Source organism: Thunnus thynnus, chromosome 12 (genome assembly GCF_963924715.1).
Source record: "Thunnus thynnus chromosome 12, fThuThy2.1, whole genome shotgun sequence".
Classification (NCBI taxonomy): domain Eukaryota; kingdom Metazoa; phylum Chordata; class Actinopteri; order Scombriformes; family Scombridae; genus Thunnus; species Thunnus thynnus.
The window spans coordinates 5,049,975-5,059,916 of NC_089528.1; the positions used below are offsets into that span (position 1 = coordinate 5,049,975).

General features: G+C 38.8%; 2 long non-coding RNA genes across 2 annotated transcripts; one reads left to right on the plus strand and one right to left on the minus strand.

The window, feature by feature from the left end:
- Positions 1-1,335: 1,335 nt before the first annotated feature.
- On the plus strand, positions 1,336-3,559 carry LOC137193388 (uncharacterized). Its single transcript, XR_010930802.1, has 3 exons — positions 1,336-1,425; positions 1,558-1,704; positions 2,556-3,559. It is a non-coding gene; the product is annotated as an uncharacterized lncRNA (long non-coding RNA).
- A 1,102-nt stretch (positions 3,560-4,661) lies between these two features.
- On the minus strand, positions 4,662-8,652 carry LOC137193661 (uncharacterized). The gene is made up of 4 exons (XR_010930869.1): positions 7,653-8,652; positions 7,068-7,262; positions 5,585-6,040; positions 4,662-5,364 (listed from the first exon to the last, which is right to left on the minus strand). It is a non-coding gene; the product is annotated as an uncharacterized lncRNA (long non-coding RNA).
- Positions 8,653-9,942: the final 1,290 nt, after the last annotated feature.

The following is a 9,942-nucleotide window of genomic DNA, read 5'->3' on the forward strand; positions in this document are numbered from 1 at the left end:
ACTGAGTTTATTAATTTGGTTTTGTATGTTTTTCTGTGTGATTATGTGTGCATATCAGATGACTAGACTGGTCCAGTTGTTACACCACACTAGCCTGAGTCAGGCATTGTTTTCCAAGCCACTATCCCTGATTGGGCCAACAGCCTGCTGAACCTTCCAAGATGGACACCTTGCGTCTTTTTATTTATTTTTTATTTTTGTTTGGTTTGTTTCCTTTCATACTTTCCCACATTGTCTACTCTCTACTGTCTCTATCTAGAAACTACAGCATTGCTTATCTATAGTGTTGTGTTTACATTTTTTATTTCGGTTTGTTGTTTTGATTATTGTCCAACCCCCACCCCCCTCTCTCTTTTCTGCTACACCTGCAGCTTGTGTGTGATTGAATTCTGTCCAGGTTGCTATTGCATACTGGTGGGATGTGTATCACACATGGATGCTAGGAGGATCACTAACACTTTACTCTCTTGTCTCCTACTCCTGTTTACATAGTGAGGGTCTAGTCATTCTGAAAGTGAGGCCCAGTAATGAAAACTCATTTGAACATAGCATCTTTTAATCTTTCTATCTGCACTTCTGATCTATGCTGAAGTTTGCAAGATTTGAGTGAGTTTCCCCTCACATTACTACACTACAGCTCTGATATGGATTTTTTGTATTTTTAATAACACAAACTTGATCCATTTAACATCATTTTCTCTTTTAACTTGGAAATTCATGACACATGCATTAATGCTTTCTGTCATTATTTGTTTTGAAAAGTGTTCAGGAAACCTGTCGCATTAAACAAATGGTAATTCATGTTCAGAGCCTCCAGCTATAGTGAGCTGAATTTGTAGTTATTTTGTCTCTTATAAGTCTTAATTTAGCCCTCTTGTTGTTCTTTTCTGTATCTGATGTTGTGTGTGCTATTAGTGATTCAGCCATTGAGGTTGTCTTGTGTTGCACACCTTTCCTACACTGCGAAACGATCGCCCCCCCCCAACCCACCCCCCTCCGCATGCTTGATAATGTATGGCTCATGACCAATATGTTTCCAGTACAGGTGACCCATGCATTGTTTGTGAAAAAAGTTAAGGTTTTTGAAGTTTATTGACAATAATAACTGAGATTGATTGAGAAGAATAATTTTATAAAAAAACAAAGTAAGGGTGCTTGGTCTCCAGTATACCATGGGTAGACAGTAGAACATATGTAGGCTGTATGGGGATGTGTCTGCTCTCTTTCTCTCTAGAATACAGTGGAATAATTGTGCGGACATAGTAGAGACAGAGAAGAGTCCCTCTATTGCTTTCACTAGTATCTGCTTCTGTTCTGCAGGGAAGATCCCAGAAGACGCCACTGTTGGCACCTGCCACCCCAGTGCCGAGTCTGAATCCTGGCAGGGGACTGCTACCTATTCCTACTCTAGCTCCACTTCAGAATGTGAGTCAGCATTTTGCAGTTCTCTTGTATTCTTGTCTATCATGCAACTTAAACATAACATGAATATGTATGTGTGTGTGTGTGTGTGTGTGTGTGTGTGTGTGTTTGCGTGCATGCATTTCACACATGTAGCTGAACCTTCCCATAGTGAATCGGATATCAACTAGTCTCGACCCCACAGCATCAGCACACTCTCAGTCCCCCCTCATGGGAAATGTAGATCCCTCAAAAATCGATGAGATCAGTAGGACTGTCTACGTCGGCAACTTGAACTCACAGGTAATTTAATCAAATCTGTATCTGATATACTGTTAGGACTGTGTTCACACGTCACCTTTAGTCTTCTGCAACAGTAAACTAAATATCTTTGGGTTATGGACTGTTATTTGGGACAAAAGAAGACATTTGAGGATGCCATCTTGGGCTTTAGGAAACAGTGATCAATATTTTTCACCATTTTCTGGCATTTTATTGACCAAACAATTAATCAAGAAAATAATTAACAGATAAGATAACTTTTATTGTCACTGATTTAATAGACCAAATTATTAATCAAGAAAATAATTGTTAGTTGGGGCCCTATTCTTGGGGATTCAAAAGCCTAACTGAACAAATTAGCAAAATTCATCTGCTGATCATGGCAACTGTCAACACAGCTGCCTACTATGGTTGAAAAGAATGCTGGTGAGCATGACCCAAAACTTTGTTATCCATTGCTGATGTAACCTCAACAACATCTTAATTTGACAGCAACCATTTTTCCATTCATATTGCAGTGCATGATGCCTCATTTCGCTCCTTTCTTTCAAGCTGTCTATCATTATTCATTACAAATAAGGATAAAATACAGTCTCAGCTAGTAATGCTCATTGCCAGATATTTGTTCATCAAGTGTTTGTGACCAAAAGAGAAGATAAATAAAGCCTGTCAAGTGCAGAATGACTCGTTTTCAGTTACTGGAATGAACTTTTCCATCTGGGACCATGTGGTGTTGATGATGTGGGATAACGGGTCACTACAACTCTGAATGAGTTAACTTTCAACCAAATTAATTCAAGAAACAAAGCTTTTACATTCTGTACTTTGCAAACTTGTTGCCAGTGAGTTTAGGTTCATCTCTGTTTCCACAGACCACCACTGCAGAGCAGCTGTTGGAGTTCTTCAAGCAGGTGGAAGATGTAAAGTTTGTGCACACGGCTGGAGATGAGACTCAGCTTACATGTTTCGCCTTCGTAGAGTTTGTTGAGCAAGACTCCAGTCGCCAGTTCCTGAGGGAACCACAAGAGGCGCTCTCAATCCAGAGACAAGAGACACAACCATAGTCACTCTAGGTATGTTGGGAATACACATAACAACAACATGGAGGATTTGTTTTTCTTTGAAACAAGACAAAATGCTGTTCAGTGCCTTGATTTGATTTGATTTGATTTATTGAACAGCTAAGTGTGCAGTATTCAGCATAAATGATGCAATGCGCCAGAGTTAGCTTGAAGCTAATTTACATCTGTAGTCCATTACAATCAAAACATACAACAGCACAACAACATGCAGTACAAAGCAAAAAAAGAAAACCCAAAAAACCCCCCCACAAAGAACACACCATACAAAATACAAAGCTACACACAACAGCACATCACATACACCCACAATGTCAATTAAAAATTAATAATGTAAACTAGGCTCAGTGGTCACACAGCTGATTCGTCTTTAGTTGATTTTTTAATTTGGCCTTGAATGTATTGATAGAACTACGGTTCTTCATATCATCAGGTAAGGAATTCCACTGAGTTGTGGCTTTCACAGAGAAAGCTGACTGCCCAAATGCAGTGCAACGAAATGGTATGATACAATCTTGTGTAGAGGATATTCTGGAGGATCTGATAGAACTTACTGAGCGAGTGTACACAAAGTCACATAGTGGAGGAGGGGCCAAACCATTTAAAATTTTATAAACTAGGCACAAATTTGAGAATAATCCAAAATTCTCAAAGCTCACTAAATTGTATTTCTCCAATACCCTACAGAGATGGAAATGCATTGGCTTTTTGTCCAGAGTTTTTAGAATTAGTTTGTGTAAAGACTCAAGAGGTTTTATGGCTGTTTCTCCAGCCTGCCCCCAACATGTGATATAATAAGACATATGGGAAAGAATCATAGCATGCATAAATATCTTGACTGCGTCCAAAGAGAGACAGTTTCTAATATGTCTAAAATTTGTTAAGTTGTACTTTATGGTTTTAACTGTTTTTTAAACATGTTTCTTAAAGTTCAAATTTGGATCTAGTGTCACATCAAGATATTTAAAATCAGTAACTATGTCAATTTTTTCACCTTTGATGAGAATATCAGCGTTAGAAGGTTGTACCATGGTTTTGTCTTGTTTACATTTAGACTCAGACATGACTGATGAAGCCAATGTGTGTAGCTCCATCTGTTTTTGTGTAGTTTAACTCAAGTTACTGAAGTTCTGAAATAATTAACATATCACATCATTCACTAATGTATTACCAAGAGGACATCTACTCTACTGCAGTGTCACTCTCTTATCTCTGCCCTTGGCGGTGGGGCTCTCCAGGTTCATATTGAGCACAGTGACTGCCTGAATTTGGCTCCTGTTGTCTATATCTGGCACCATGAAAAATGATCTTACTTTCTTGTGAATCTTTTAAATAAACATGGTCGCGCGCACAACTTCAAATTTTTATCACTTTTCTTACCCCTAGTTGTTTCATATCCCTAATGGTTAATGCATGTACACGCACTGCTGCTTTTTCACAAAATAACTCATATTTTCTCTAAAAATGTGCTAAAGCCAGTTAATGTGTTGATATCAGGACAAGACAAAGAGTAAGTATCAGCTCAGGAGCCCTTGAAGGAAAACCAGGTCAGACTGTACTGTCTCAATGACAAAAGGCAATTGTTTCCTAATGAAAAGTGCAACTTCTCTACTTCTAGTGGAATATAATGCAAAATACATCTGACCTACCCAGTCTTTTTAAAATTTATTATGCTACACCTTACTCAAACGGGTCTCCTGGAGTAAAGCAATATCTACTCTCTCTTTTTTAAGAAAGTTTAGTATTTTCTTCTTTTTGATTGGATGATTGGCACTAGGGGCGGGAATACAGTTACAGAGTAACTGATGATATGATACTATCATGATACATTGCCCACAATAACGATGGCATCATGATACAGCGATTCTGCAATACTCGACACATTGCAAGACAATTCATCTACGATACATCACTATATCTATGTAACAGAAGAAAGAAAAAATACCCCTAAACAGGCAAAAAGCATGTATTTATTTATGTATTTATTATTGAACTGTGGTGTCAGTTTCACAGAATTTGACAACTGAGATGAAACAATAGAGTCTTAACACACTTAAGGAGGCTTAACACACTACACACACTGACTGCAACTTGTCCACATGTGCCATCACTCTAATAAAACAAGACAGGGAGAAAAATTCTGGGTTTTATTAAATCAGTTACAATTTGCAATATCAAAAACACTGAAGAACACTATGACGGTAGATTAACTTCATAAATTGACTTCACATAAAAGACGGAACCGCGCCTCGAGACTGTGGACATTTGTGTCGTGGTTTCAGTCTCGGTGTCAAAACCTTTACACTCCTAATTATGTCAACAGCAGTCAAAAAGATTCTTCCCGCAGAAATATTAGTCGGCTACTTTGTTGGCTACCTTCATAGTCAGCTATGAAAGTAGCCAACAACAAGGGAGCTCTGGTGCTCTTGAATGTCTTCCTGAGGAGGTCAGCAGGTGCAGAATTCCTCTTCTTTGGTGTGTGTGCAGTGGAGGGATCATTCATTCAATCATCCATCGTCACTGGTGTCAAGACATTCAGCAGCACTGTGCTCAGTAGTGCTCTCTTGAGAATTACTCTGCATTTCCAGGTCTGCAACATCCTCTTGTAAGAAAATGAACAGTGGCACACCTTTTACATGATTATTTAAAAACACGCTCACATCAAGTCAACCATTTCTATTAATTTAAAATTTTCACACATGACTTTTTGCATATGGGTTGGATACATATGGAAGGCATCTCTAGCAGCAGTCTGATGGTTTGAAGGCAAAATTGCAACTAAGAATTCAGATGACCTACTACTGTTTAAAAGATGTAATTACCTGCAGAACAGCAGCCATTGACATGCCAAAGAGGTTTAGGAATACATCTCCTGCATATCTTGGAACAGGAAGAGCAGACGTTTAAACCTGGGGTCTGAGGCTGATGAGACATACAAGTTGTTTTTCTCCTCTGTGGAGCCATATCTCTTTGATAGGTCTTGATGGATGGTGCTCTTTATCTCTCTGACAAGAGGGGAATTCTCAATGGTGCCGATTATGTCACTCAAAAGTTGGGCATGAAGTGGAGCAATGACAGAAACTGTTCTGAAACTGGGCTCTTCTCCTCGCACATGATGTTTGTTGCCACCAGCATTGGCCTGAGGGCTTGCAAAACCTCTGTCACAATCTGCTCCTCAGTCTCTCTCTGCATCCACACACACTCTCATCCCCAGCTCTCTGCTTTGCTTCTCCCTGTTATTCTCCTCCAGTCCACCAGAGACCCTCAGCCTCTTCTCCCTGTTATAGTGTGTTAGAGAGGGCTGATTTGAGTTGTATCTTTAAAAGACTATCTGGCATGATATTATTTAAGTTGCCATTATTAGTTAGTCTGTCTTTGTCTCATACAGCTTATACTCAGTCTTGGTTATTAAGAGGGTTTTTGGTTTTCTGTTTATTACATTAAAGAGGTTGTAGTGTTGGTTGTGTATTTGAGTTGTATTCATTTGTATTCTGTGGCAGTCTTGTGTATGTTGGTTTATTATGAGGAGGATCTTGTTTGCTGTTGCTGTTTTTCCTCCTTGTGTTCCTGTGCTCCTCCCCAGCCTGCTTTTCACTCTTATGTCCTTCTACACACCTGCCCTGCATCAGCCTCGTCAGCCCTGCCACACCCCCAATGTTTCCTCCAGCCAATCAGCTTCTTGCCCATTCCCCTGTGTTTCCCCCAGCCTATCGGCTCCTTGACTGTTCCCCCTTTTCCTCAACCTCTTCAGCATTTGAGATGTCTGTCTCAGTCAGGGTGCAGATATCAGAGACACTCTTTCTCAGCTTTAATGAAAAATAAGGATAGAATGGAACTTTCATTAAAAAATTAGTTTAATGTATATTTTGAATGACAGAGCCTAAAATATCAATAAATGATCTTTCATTAAAGTGCTATGCTGCTCTGTTCTTGCATTAATTTCAAGTTTAGCCAAGTTGAATTTCAGTAATGACTGTACTGACAGTAATGAAGTTGTGAATTATATAAAATATTTTGTGTTGTGTGTATATATATATATATATATATATACACACACACACACACACAATTTGAATTATTTATATTTGAATTGATGATTCATATTTTATACTAAAATTCAGCTTGCCTAAGCTTTGATGTACGAACAGAGCAGCATAGCACTTAAATTAAAATTCATGAATTAATATTTTTGGCTATAACATTCACAACCTCATTATTAAAATTGAATCTATATGATATACAAATCAGATGCATACATACATATTTTAATACGCTTTATCAGTAACAATGTACATCCACACTCACCTCAGGAGATAAGAGTGCAGCACAGACGGCAGACTGCTGCTCGAGAAGCCGGGAGAGCATCTCATAGGCGCTGCTCCATCAGACAACAACATCTGTTATGAGCTTGTGTTGTGGAAGGTCAAGGATCCTCTGGTTTCTCTTGAGTGCATCAGTGGCTGTGGTGCTTCTGTGGAAGAAGATGGAAATCCTCTGGACCTTGGCAAGCAATTAATTAATTGAGAGGAAACATAATTAATCAATCTTATATCTGAAACTCACAGACTCTGAATATAGTGACCTCCATCTCTGATATAAAGGAATACACAGATACAACTTGGCTATAAACCAAGATATTTAACTACCAAGGGATAGAGATGAATGGGAAACACTTAGCATATATAGATATATACACATATATACAACTAAAATGAATGAATGAATGGATGCATGAATGAATGGGTAAATTAACAAATTATTGCAGTCAGAATAAAGGAATGAACGAGTTGGTGAGGGGCCAAGATTCTAACTACAGCCAATAAAAATTACATTTTTAAATAGCTCTTTGCATCAACTCTCAGACAGAAGCATAGTAGATGGTTTTCCTACTGTTTCCGTGGTGATGAAGGGCAGATGATGAGGCGAACTTCCTGGAGAGCGCCCAGCAAGGCGCAGCAGACTCAGAGATCTTCGGGTCACCAGAGTGACAGCCAGATGAGAAGGCTGTAGCAGGTGCAGTGAAGCACTTTGGGTCACTGCTTCTTAAGAGGATGAACTCAGTCTCAGACTAGCTGAGGCCGCATCGTGGACACACACAGCAGGGAGGGGTCATTCAGTGGCAAGCTGTAGACTTGGATGAAAATAGGAGATTACGAAAATAACATATATTCAAATGGCAAACGGTGTGGCTTGGCTTGTGGCTTAGGCATCTTTGCAATCTTTTGCTCCTTAGTTGAGTCTCTTTCTGGAGCTTTCATCTCTCAGCCATATTAAAAAAACGTCCTCAACGCATGAGCAACTATCACGGCTGATAAGGCCGAGAAAAAACAGAAGCAGCAGCAGTCAGCCAGGCAACAAGGCAGAAGAAGAGCATCAGCCACTTGACAAAGAGTTGTAAAAGTTTTTATAGTCTAGAGGCATGTTTAAGGAGAAAGAGGATTCTTGGCATTCTTGCATTGATTACTAATTAATTCCTATGTGTGGAGAGAAAAACTGACCCTCAAATAAAAGGGAATAATTTTATTCTTATAGAATATTTAAAGACTATGCACACTTGCAAAATGAATACTCACTCATTTCTGTTGCCATTGCCAATTTCATTACCACATCATGAACCAGTGATATTGATTAACCAAATAAAACACAGAATAAAATCAATATACCTTAATTTCCTAATCTGTAATTAAATCTATGAGAGAAAGCATTATTCTAGCAATAGAACCTCAGCTAAATAACACACATACACTGGTTAATATCAAATAAATCAAATGCAATAATATGTGTGACTTATAATTAACAAATTTTGAAGCAGAGTTTGAATTTCCATAATATCAAACTAATTAAATTGTTCTTGGACTTAACATGAAAGTTAACATTGGTTGGACAAGTCAAGACAAAAATGTATGACTTAAGAGATAGTTGGCTAGCAGTAGAAGGGAGGATAGTCCATGCAGGTTTGGCTGTTTGTATCTGAAAAGAAAACAAAGTTGTTAATTTCCAAAATTGTCCTTTTTTTTTCCATGGCTGGTAGTGAGAAGGCTGGGTTTTAAGTTCTGTTCAATGGTTTCCTGGCCTTTAGGTCAGAGGTCATGGTCATGGCCCCTGGTCATTGGGTCTGTGTGCATGTGTGTGCTCCTGCACCTAAACAGACAGACTGTTAGGCCAAAAGAAATCTTTTTTTTTTTGAAAGAATTAAACATTTCTTCTGTTCCTGGGTTCATTATCCTACAGGTGTGACTCTTGTGCATCACCCTAGTTTGAAGAATGTGAGATTGCATTTACCACTCGTCAATAAAATGAGCAGTGATGGTCACATAGTGGTCACTTGGTGGCCCATGAAGTCCACCCGTCGTAGGTGAGTACAACTCTCTCAGCAGATTCAAATGCATCCTCCACCTTTGCTCTAGTCTCTGCATACAACACTGGAATAGCTTTTTCAGTGAAATATTTTCAACTAGACAGGAAAATGTTTGGTTGAACAAACAAAACATTTCTTCGAACAACAATAGAGAATAAACTCACCTATAGTTGCAGCTGAATGTGAATCTGTGTTGAACTTGATGTGAGTGAGAGAAGACAACCAGCTGTTCCTCCATGTTAACACCTGGTCAGTGTACAACTGAACCTCTGAGCATCACCTCTCCTTAAGTGGTGTTGACATGAATACTTTTTCTCCATGTGAGATGATTGGATGCTGATTGAACAGTGTGAGAATCTTCAGCAGAATGTGACAGAAAGAGATTCACTGGTGCTGGAAGATGATGTCACTTTAAACTTAATGGAAGCTGCTCTAACACTGACTTTCAAGGCTAGAAGCTCATTTCCATCTGTAGTCCCTGGGCAGAGGCCACCCGTGATGATGATGATGATGATGATGAAGTAAATGCTAACAGTCAAATGTGGTGAATTAAAGCATTACACTTTGAAACAGACACAGTAAAGACATCAGTATTAAAATGAAGACAGAAATGAGAAAAGAATAAAAAATACAGGATAACAATACTATTCCCCAACTAGCCAGTTTACCATCAGTTATCTCAACATGTTTAAGAACAAACAATTCATCATGACAAGAAATGTCCAACCAGACACAGGTACTAATGCTGGCCAACATAATCAATGTATCTGAGCTCAGTGACTGCAGGTCTGAGTATCTTTCTGCCATGTTTTCAAACTAGAT